Source organism: Triticum aestivum, chromosome 5D (assembly GCF_018294505.1).
Source record: "Triticum aestivum cultivar Chinese Spring chromosome 5D, IWGSC CS RefSeq v2.1, whole genome shotgun sequence".
Lineage (NCBI taxonomy): Eukaryota > Viridiplantae > Streptophyta > Magnoliopsida > Poales > Poaceae > Triticum > Triticum aestivum.
Window position 1 is genome coordinate 456,472,789 of NC_057808.1, and position 10,181 is coordinate 456,482,969.

The window sequence follows — 10,181 nt, forward strand, 5'->3', positions numbered from 1 at the left end:
AAGAGAAACTAGAGTTGCATCGGATGCACTGCCGCAAAGTTGCCAAGTTGATATGACCGACAGATGATCCAGTCCAAAGCCGGATTGAATTTTTTTGGAGCGGTGACGCATGTCGCTAAGACCGACTGGATGCCCATTACGCACCGCTAAAAGCCTGATACTACAGCACGTAACTTCCATCCACAGCAGCCGTGTTACAGGAGCGCTTCAAGTCCCGACGGAGAAGTACTACTTTGCTTTCCAAGACGGTTTGATTGTTGCTAGCTCGTATGATCAAAACCGACGCTCAACGGAAGCCTCTATGACTGTTTGTACTACTACTAGTATCTCACGCGAGGAAAAAAATCAGTTTTTGGTTCAGTCTTCCGTTGTTATGTGCACACCTAGCCAACACAGCGGCATATATGGTCAAATTACAAAGAATCAGTCAAAGCTGCGTCCGAGATGGATTGGCACAAGGATCTGAGGTCAAGACAAATTTCCACCGCCCCGCTGTCTCAAAAAAGCTCTAGTCAAGAAGAGTATATTGCATCAATTCAATAAATTAGTACTACTTTCTCACCTGGAGATCAAGAAGCTACCATTGGTTTACGTCATCACATCAAAACAAACATCAGCTATTATATTTAATTGATGCCCAAGGCAAATACAGCTGCAGTACTTGCGTCAAACCGCCTCCGTCTTGCACTGCATCGGGGCCTCCATCTCCGCTGGCGGGTCTTGCTACTACGGCCGTGTGGCCGCAGCCTCTGCCGAGTCACTACGGGCTGGAGGGAAATCCGGATGATCCCACAACAACTTGCCGGCCTGCCACCTCCGCCTTGGGATACCTGCTTGGTGGGAGGACAGGCGGATTAATCCTGCGTTGTTAAGAAGAACAGAGGTTATCTACAGACATTGCGTACGGACCATCTGTCGTACTAATGCACCAGGTGATATCCATCCAATTTACTTTTTATCAGTAAATACTTATTAATTTTTTGTGAAAACAACCATTCTGCCCTATAGTGTTGTTATATACAGGTAAATTACTCATTACAAAAGTGGTGTTATACCGCGGATGCACGTTCGGCTGTGCCGCGTGGCTCCACGGGCACGCGTGTCGCGGTTCAGTTTACATCAAACGCGCCAGCTGACTCGCCCGTCCGCACCACCTTACAACGCCACGGACAACTCGCCCGTCCGCCCTCGCGGCCGAGTCACGTATCCGCGCCAGCTTACAACGTGGAAGACAACTCGTTCGTCCGCGACGGTCTACAACACTATGGGCGATTTACCCGTCCAACCCCGTGGCCGACTCTCCCATCCACGCCGGTTTACAATGCCATGTCCGATTCATTAGTTGTCCGGGCGAATCAGGTGCACGGCCGATTCATCTGCCTGAACCGCCGGGACCATATTCAGTCACCGACCAACCTAAACCGCCTCTGTCGCGATGACGGATCATCCATTGTCCGAACAAAAAAAACATCAGGTGATATCCATCTAATCTATTCTTATTAGCATATATTGTTTTTGTCAGAGAACAATTACTTTGGCTTGTGATCTTTTTTGATGCAGGACAATTGTTCACTGCAAATGAGGCGTTATACTACGGGTATAGAGCGCGCGCTGGCAGCGTTTCTGCCCGGTGTTTCGTCCGTGCCATACTACCCGGAGAACGAACGTGTGCACGTCGCCGTCCATGTGACCCGGTTTACAACACCGCAGACTACTCACCCGTCCGCCCCCGTGGCTGATTCTCCCACCCACGCCGGTTTACAACGCCGCGGCTGACTCACCTGTCTGTGCCGTCTCTAAAGCCGCGGTCGTCTTTGTTGTCCATCTCTCGCGGCCTGGTCTACATCAACATACCGGGCTGCACCTGTCTGCATGAGCTGTTTGAGCAAGTCACAGCTTGGGTAGCCCGGTTTTTCTTTCAACAAAATGGAGGCAGATTATCATATACTATAAGCCGCCATCTGCACTGGATGGTTCAATGGGCTGGCGCACAAGTCACCGCCACTACAGTTTGGTTAACTTCGAATCACCAGTTGGAAGGAACCATTGGCCGAGTTGCTGACACGGCTCATACGGGATCATTTACAACCCGCCACAGTCACCTCAACCTTCTGTGGATTCACATCATGCTATCAACACCAATGATATATAAGTTATGCTGGCTTATATCACGGTCAAAATATGGAGAATCTCAAGCCAACTCCTCAAGTCACCTTTGAGACTCGGGGGCTACGATGACATGATTCAGCAAATCTTGCCAGTTTCAGCAAATTTAAGAACCCCATGACGATGGAGGGACAGATAACCCGGTCCTGGCGGCTACTGTTATATTGATGAAAATTTAAAGGCCGTCAGAAAATTTCCGGCTTAGAAAGTATATGACAGTTACAAAATCCCGGCTCAATGAAGAAGTTCCGGGTCATCAGAGAGGATTCCGGTTTAAAATCTGGCTCAAGGGAAGTCAGTCTCACTGAAGCTCTCAAATATCCGGTTTACAATCCGGTTCAAGGGAAATCTGTTCTCCCACAAAGCTCTGAAGCTCTCAAAACCGGTTTAAGAATTTCCGGTTCAAAAAGAATTAATCTCTCACAAGTTCGAGTTTAAATGCCGTCAGAAAATTTCCGGCTGAAAATGAAGATTCCGGTTTAAAATTCGGTTCAAGAGAAAGATGTCTCCCACAAAGCTTTGAAGCTCTCAATATCCGGTTTAAAATCCCGGTTCAAGAAGAATTTATCTCTTGCAAAAAGTTAAAGGTTGCCGAAGAGGACCTGCTGCCATGATGCGCGGTTCAAACATGGGTATCCTGCCTTATTGGCTTATCATATTATTGATCACTTGGGGGCTTGGTCGTATCCGAACCATAGCTACACCTCTTGATCAGCGTAATGCCACAGCATCACTTGGGGGCTTGGTCGTATCCGAACCATAGCTACACCTCTTGATCGGCGTAATGCCACAGCATCACTTGGGGGCTTGGTCGTATCCGAACCATAGCTACACCTCTTGATCAGCGTAATGCCACAGCATCACTTGGGGGCTTGGTCGAACCCGAACCATAGCTACACCTCTTGATCCGCGCAATGCCACAGCATCACTTGGGGGCTTGGTCGAACCCGAACCATAGCTACACCTCTTGATCGGCGTAATGCCACAACATCACTTGGGGGCTTGGTCGAACCCGAACCATAGCTACACCTCTTGATCAAATTTGGGGCCTGGCAGCCCGTGAAAAGCCTCGACTACAACGGTTTTTATTTGCCTTTTGCTGAGTTTCCTTTGTTTCAATAAGATTTGTGACATTTTTAAACCGGTGTTTATCAGCCCGGTTAGGCTATCAACTACAAGTTGTCAGTATATGATCAGTCATAATCCGGAGATTATCTACCCGGTCTGGTTTTGACTACAAGTCGCCAGTATTATATATGGTTAATCCGGTGTTTATGACAACCCGGTACGGTTTTATCATAAACCGGCGCAATATGGAAGGAGTTATCAGTACTCAAGATTGGGGTTATCACCTTTTAATACAATAAAGTTGGCCAACCAATGATGTGATTTAATGTCACAGGTATGATATATTTCATATTTGATTATTCTTAAGTGCAGCCTTGGTTATCAACCCAGGTTATATGTTGGGCATTATGACCCGTCCGGCGGTAAACCGCCAGGACACTTTAAACTTGTTGTATGCAGAAACAGGTTGAATAAAGCGTGATTATAAATCACCGGCGTTTATTAACCCGGCCTGGCTTTAAGACGATAAGTCGCCAGTATATGATGATAAATTACCCGGTGTTTGTTAACCTGGCCTGGCTTTGGACTATAAGTCGCCAGTATATATTTGGATTGCGCCATTGGAATCATGCGCTTATAAATCATTGGGTTATATTATTCAAATAGCCAAACTTGGCTGAATTTTCATTATGATATTGAATGAATAAGGTTTTCATACCGGATTATATTATCTTGAATAGCCAACATGGCTGGATTTTTATTATGGTTATTAGTAACCGGTATTATTGAGGTTTTCAAAGTCGCTTTAGCGCAATGGCTATTATTTTATCAAAGGATATGATTTATTCTACAATGGAAGGAATAGTCCCGAGTCGCTGCATGCTTACGACCCGGCACTTGGGGGCTACATTACTCAAATTGAGATTACATACAAGTCTCATGTCGCTGCAAGCATGCACCATGACACTTGGGGGCTAATGCAAAGTCATTTTTTATTGGCCTTATTGAAGACCCGACTCATCACATCATAATGAGCCGGCCCTTGGGGGCTACCAATTGCTCCTGTCAAACATTCAAGGTATACAAGCCTTAATCCATTATATTAAAGGGTTCATTGCTCAGTTGGTAAAGCACAAATCTCTTAACCCTATGGATGTGAGTTCAAGCCTTATGATGGAAGCTACATTATAAGATGTTATTTTCATTGAAGTATATATCAAGTCCTGGTTCAGTATTATCTTACTAAGCCGGCCCTTGGGGGCTACACATCACTGCTAAAATCTACATGATTATATTTACAAAGTCCCTGCTCATTATTGCATAATGACCCGGCCCTTGGGGGTTACACTAATTGAAGTTTTTATAAGCAATTACAAGTCCCAGGTTGCTGCAAGCATGACAACCCGGCACTTGGGGGCTACATATATGGAGTATTCAGTTTATATGATTGAGATGAACAAACCGGATTTCTTCAAGGTTGAAAACACTTATTGGAGCAAGTCTTAAGTTATCACTATGTTCTCCTCTTAAGACTTGGGGGCTACAGGTATTATGCATATAAAGGAGGAACGTCTTCAGTTTATCAGTTTTGAGCAAATCAGGAAGATCAATTACATGACCCGGTGTCAACAACAATTATGACCCGGTGCCATCAATATTTATAAACCGGCAATTTTGACAATGATAAACCGGCAAGTTCTACATTTTCAAACCGGTGGATATTAGTTGAATATTTGAAGACCAATATTTTTGTCAAATCAGAGCATTGGAGGCCGATTCAAATGGATTCTTTATGTACAAAATATCTTCTGCAAACAAATTGATTATGAAGCTAGTCTATTGACTCGGATTTTTCAGAAGGAGGAAATGACAAGGACTTAAGGATCAGATGCCGGTTTACAAGAATTCTTAACCCGGAGCATAATCTGTCAAATTTGTTCTTCTATTTGTTTTACAGGATCAGTTTAACATGGATAAATCCAAATTAAACTGGGGGCTAATGTCGGGGATATACCCCGCGGCGTAAACCGGCCGGAAGTATAACCCGGCCGGACTTGGCGGTTTATTTGAGATCCTGCTGACTTGGCGATTCACTGGCGACCCGCCCTGCCCTGGCGGTTTACAAGCAACCTGCCTGGACATTATAACTCACTGGTGACCCGGCGAACGGGACAGACGGATGACAAGGCCCAAGGCCCAGAGGTCCGGTTTATATTAATGGTGGGCCGGTTTAAGAGGAAAGGCGTGAAGAATATTACCTTACAAGGAGTTAAAAACCCGGACTTGTATCCGGTTTGTATTAGAGATAGACTAGTCCTAATCCTAATAGGACTCCACATGTAACCCGCCCCTTCAACATATATAAGGAGGGGCAGGGCTCCCCAAAGGGGGACAAAAGCAAGAGGAAACAATCTCTAGGGCTAGACACAAAGAGCCGGTTTACCGGCGACTCCCTCGTGATGATAATGAGACCTAGCCTCAAACAGCATGTAGGGTTATTACTGGATGATGTTTCCCAGGGCCCGAAGCTGTCTAAATCCTTGTCTTGTGTTGCGTCTCTCGATTCCGCTCAACCCCTCTCAAGCTACTACATAGATGCGTTGGCCTCGCGACTAAGTCCTGACACTAAGGACATCTGCCGTGACAAATCCACGACAGACGGTTCAAGAAGCTAGAGTGAATATCTTGGGCGTTGAGATGGGCGTAGATGGACAAATCGGTGTTCCATTTGCCTTTGCCCATGGCAGAAAGCTCATCCTTGGCGCTATGCTTGGATAAAGCGACTGGGTTGCCAGGAGTGGTGTGGCTCACGCCAGTAATCATAATGTCATCTTCTTTATCATCAGCAGCCTTCACTGGAGTGGATTGTTTATCAGCAGCCTTAGCTGGACTGGCCGGTTTATCATCCGTGCGAGCCTGACTAGTCGGTTTGTCAGTGTGACCTGTGGTGTCAACTTGTACTCGTTCAACAACGACGTCATAATCTTGTGATGGCAGATCATCAAGTAGAGTGTCAGCATTGGTATCTACTGGATCTGGGGTTTTCTCTGGTTCAATAACCATATTTTCGTCTGACGGTTTGTTTAACCGAGCCTTCTTGCTGGGTCTTGGCTTGGCACTGAGAAGAACAAATATAAAGGTCAATACATTGTGTAAAACATAAGGCATTCAAAATAAATTTAAAGGTATGACTCACCCAGGTACTGTCTTGAGGAGTGGAAATTGTGTGGCTGATGACTCGCCAGAGGATGAGTGTGGCATGCCCTGATAATTTGAATCAGACGGATTAAGAGGCTGACGGAAACAACCCGCCTTGGGACAAGAAGTGTCAGGAATGTAAGAGACCTCTGATTGACGTTTCCGGACTGGAGTGTTCGGTAAACCGGCTGAGGTGACTACCTGGCCGTTGTGCCGGGTTGTGCGGCGAGCTTCGTGTTGTTGCGTCTTCAAAAGAAAGTTTGGGTCCAAGTGAGCAAGGGGGTGAGAAAATTTTAATTTCCGGTTTGCTCGAAGGATTTTTGGTGTTGGCAGAGGATCTGAACCGGAGGAAAGGATAATTACCTCTACATCATCAGCTTGGCTGCCTTCAGCATCGTCCTGATAATGTGCATTGTCAATGAGATATATGAAAAATGAACCAAGAGAGTCAAATTCTACCTCTGAGTCCGGATTAGCCAAATCGGCATCTGCATTTGGCTCGGAAGACGTAGTGGTCCACTTCTTGGCAGGTTTTTTAACAACCTTGGTCTTGGGGCGAGGTGTCTTGGCCGGTTTATCTTGTGGTTTTTTCTTCCAGAACGGATCATCACCCTGTCAAAGATGGACAAAATTTTGAGAGAATATTTGAAAGAAGCAAGTTAGAGCAATAAAGTTATGTGATCCTTACAGTTGGCGGTTTGTTGGAAATGCAGAAAGGACTTAATCTGGTCTGGCTACAGACAGCCTCCGGTTCATTCAGTATCTTCTTCACAGCCTCAGTAACTTCAGCTTCTGTAAGCTGAATATCAACGTGTCATTGAGGGTCCTTCAAACTCCTGGTGTATTCACGCATTAAACCGGGGCGTCGGCTTAAGGGCAATATGCTCCAAGTTATCCAACAACGAGCAAAGTCAACACCTGTTAAACCGTTCGCCATAAAGGCTCTAAGCTTTGACAGTTGTGGAGCATAGTTGGACTTTTCCTTTGCAGTTAATATCTGAGGAAAGGGGTGTGTATTGCTCAGACGGTGAGGGCGGTAACCCGGCAAAGGATTTTCATCAGTTGGAGATGTGTCTTTGCAATAAAACCAAGTCTGGTTCCACTCCTTGGGGTGACTGTGAAGCTTGGCGTGAGGGAAGCTACCATCCTTCCTCTTTTGAATCGCCATTTCGCCGAGCTCAGTATTGGGTCCATCTGTGAACTCTGTGCGACGGTTTAAATAGAAGAAATCCCTAAACAATTCAACTGTGGGTTCCTCTTGAAGATAAGCCTCACAAAAGACTTGGAAATGGCAGATGTTGGACACAGAGTTTGGGCCGATGTCCTGAGGGTGGAGTTGAAAGCTGGCAAGCACATCTCGGAAAAAATTTGAACCAGGAGGACTAAAGCCTCAACTCATATGGTCAACGAAAATGACTACTTCTCCGTCCTTGGGTTCAGAGGGATTCTCTGGACCAGGGGCCCTCCAGTGGATGACCTCTTTCTTGGCTAAAGTGCCAGTTGCGACACATCTGTCTAATTGTTCTTCAGTGACCCGGGAAGGAACCCAGTTGCACTCATAGACTTGTTTGGCCATCTCAATGGAAAGATGAAACATGGTTATTACCGGTTTAAGATTTATAATGGACAAGTATAAAGCGATGCAAGAGCAGAAGAAGACAGAAGTATATACACATTGTCAAACCGGAATCAGACATGGGAGATGGTACAAGGATAAAGCGGCTTGGCGGTTCAACAGGGGACTAATGGTACCTACCGGATCATCATTTTTCTATGAGATTAAACCGCCTACTCTGGTATAGAATATACAGATCTAAGATGCCTAAGTGAAGGAAAAACAAGTTTCACAGCTTGGCATGGTAATTTTAGATATGCAGTGCGTTGGTAAATCAAATTATATTCAGACTTAAAGTGCAGGTGCTTAAGCAAGTTTAACAGATCCAGATGAGCTTTTCTACACGAGGTAGATGATCTAAGGATGGAAAAGGGGATTGAAACTACAACTGTGTAAGAAAGTAGTAGATCTGAAATCATCATGTACAATATGAAGAAGAACGGGGAAGAACAGTTTCAAGCCTCGAGGAACACCGAAACCCTAATGATAGATTTAAAGCAAAGGAAAGGAAAACTTACTGACGTTGACAGAGCAGCAGAGGAGCGCCGCATTTTTTCTGGTGCATTCAAGTCGATGCAGCGGCCGGAGTTGAGGTCGATGGCGAAGCTTGTCGACGGCGGCCCTGCGTGAGGGTTAGGTCGGCTCGAGGAAGAAGAAGAAGCGAAGAGGCACGGGGGGGAAATGGAAAAGACCCCCTGGTCCTATTTATAAAGGCAAAGGGATAAGTGACAGGCGCGAAAATCGAGGAGCCCAAAAGTTGGATATGTGGCGGAGCTGTCGCCTCGATTGTCGGAGACTCATTAATGAAGGTGAGCTATATGCAATTTTTAATAACAGATGACATCATGGCGGTTTATCATGATCCTGGAAGATGACGTCATGGCGGTTTACAAGATTTATGCGAAGGTGCTGAAGAAGAAATTTTCTTAAGTATTGAAGATTGACATGAACCAGTTCAAATCAATCTGGGGCCTACTGTTGGGGATATTACTACTGGGCATAAACCGGCCAGGAGAGGCCGAGTTATCCCCATAATGAGTTATTATATTTGAAGCCCATGAAGACAAAGATGATGGCACTTTATGAAGGCCCAGGGCCCAAAGGCAGATTAAGGCCTGTAGTAATAAACCGACATTAGTATGTAAGCTTGTCTTGTATGGCAGAAATAGTAAAGACCGGGCCGGACACGTTTATGAGCCGGCCTCGGAATCCTATAAACCGGCGGGCGTCAACCCATGTATATAAGGGGACGACCCGGCGGCGGGTTAGGGACGACAAACAACAACTCAAGAACCAGGCATAGCAAATTCGCTCCCTGGTCATTGAAACCCTAGCAATTCCACAACAACTGGATCGTAGGTTTTTACCTTCACCGCAAGGGGCCGAACCAGTATAAACTCTCTGCGTCCTTTGTCCGCTTTAACCACTTTAAGCTAACCCGTCGCGATGGCTCCACGACTAAGTCCTTTCTCTAGGACATCTGTCGTGACAAAACCATGACAGGTTGGATGAGATTTATCATGTAATTGAGTTAGTTTTGTTAGGGCTTGATCCCTAGTATCCACTATGTTCTAAGATTGATGTTGCTATGACTTTGCTATGCTTAATGCTTGTCACTAGGGCCCGAGTGCCATGATTTCAGATCTGAACCTATTATGTTTTCATGAATATATGTGAGCTCTTGATCCTATCTTGCAAGTCTATAGTCACCTACTATGTGTTATGATCCGGCAACCCCGAAGTGACAATAATCGGGACCACTCCCGGTGATGACCATAGTTTGAGGAGTTCATGTATTCACTATGTGTTAATGCTTTCGTCCGGTACTCTATTAAAAGGAGGCCTTAATATCCCTTAGTTTCCACTAGGACCCCGCTGCCACGGGAGGGTAGGACAAAAGATGTCATGCAAGTTCTTTTCCATAAGCACGTATGACTATATTCGGAATACATGCCTACATTACATTGATGAATTGGAGCTAGTTCTGTGTCACCCCATGTTATAGCTGTTGCATGAATAATCGCATCCGGCATAATTCTCCATCACCGATCCAATGCCTACGAGCTTTTCACATATTGTTCTTCGCTTATTTACTTTTCCGTTGCTACTGTTACAATCACTACAAAACCCAAAA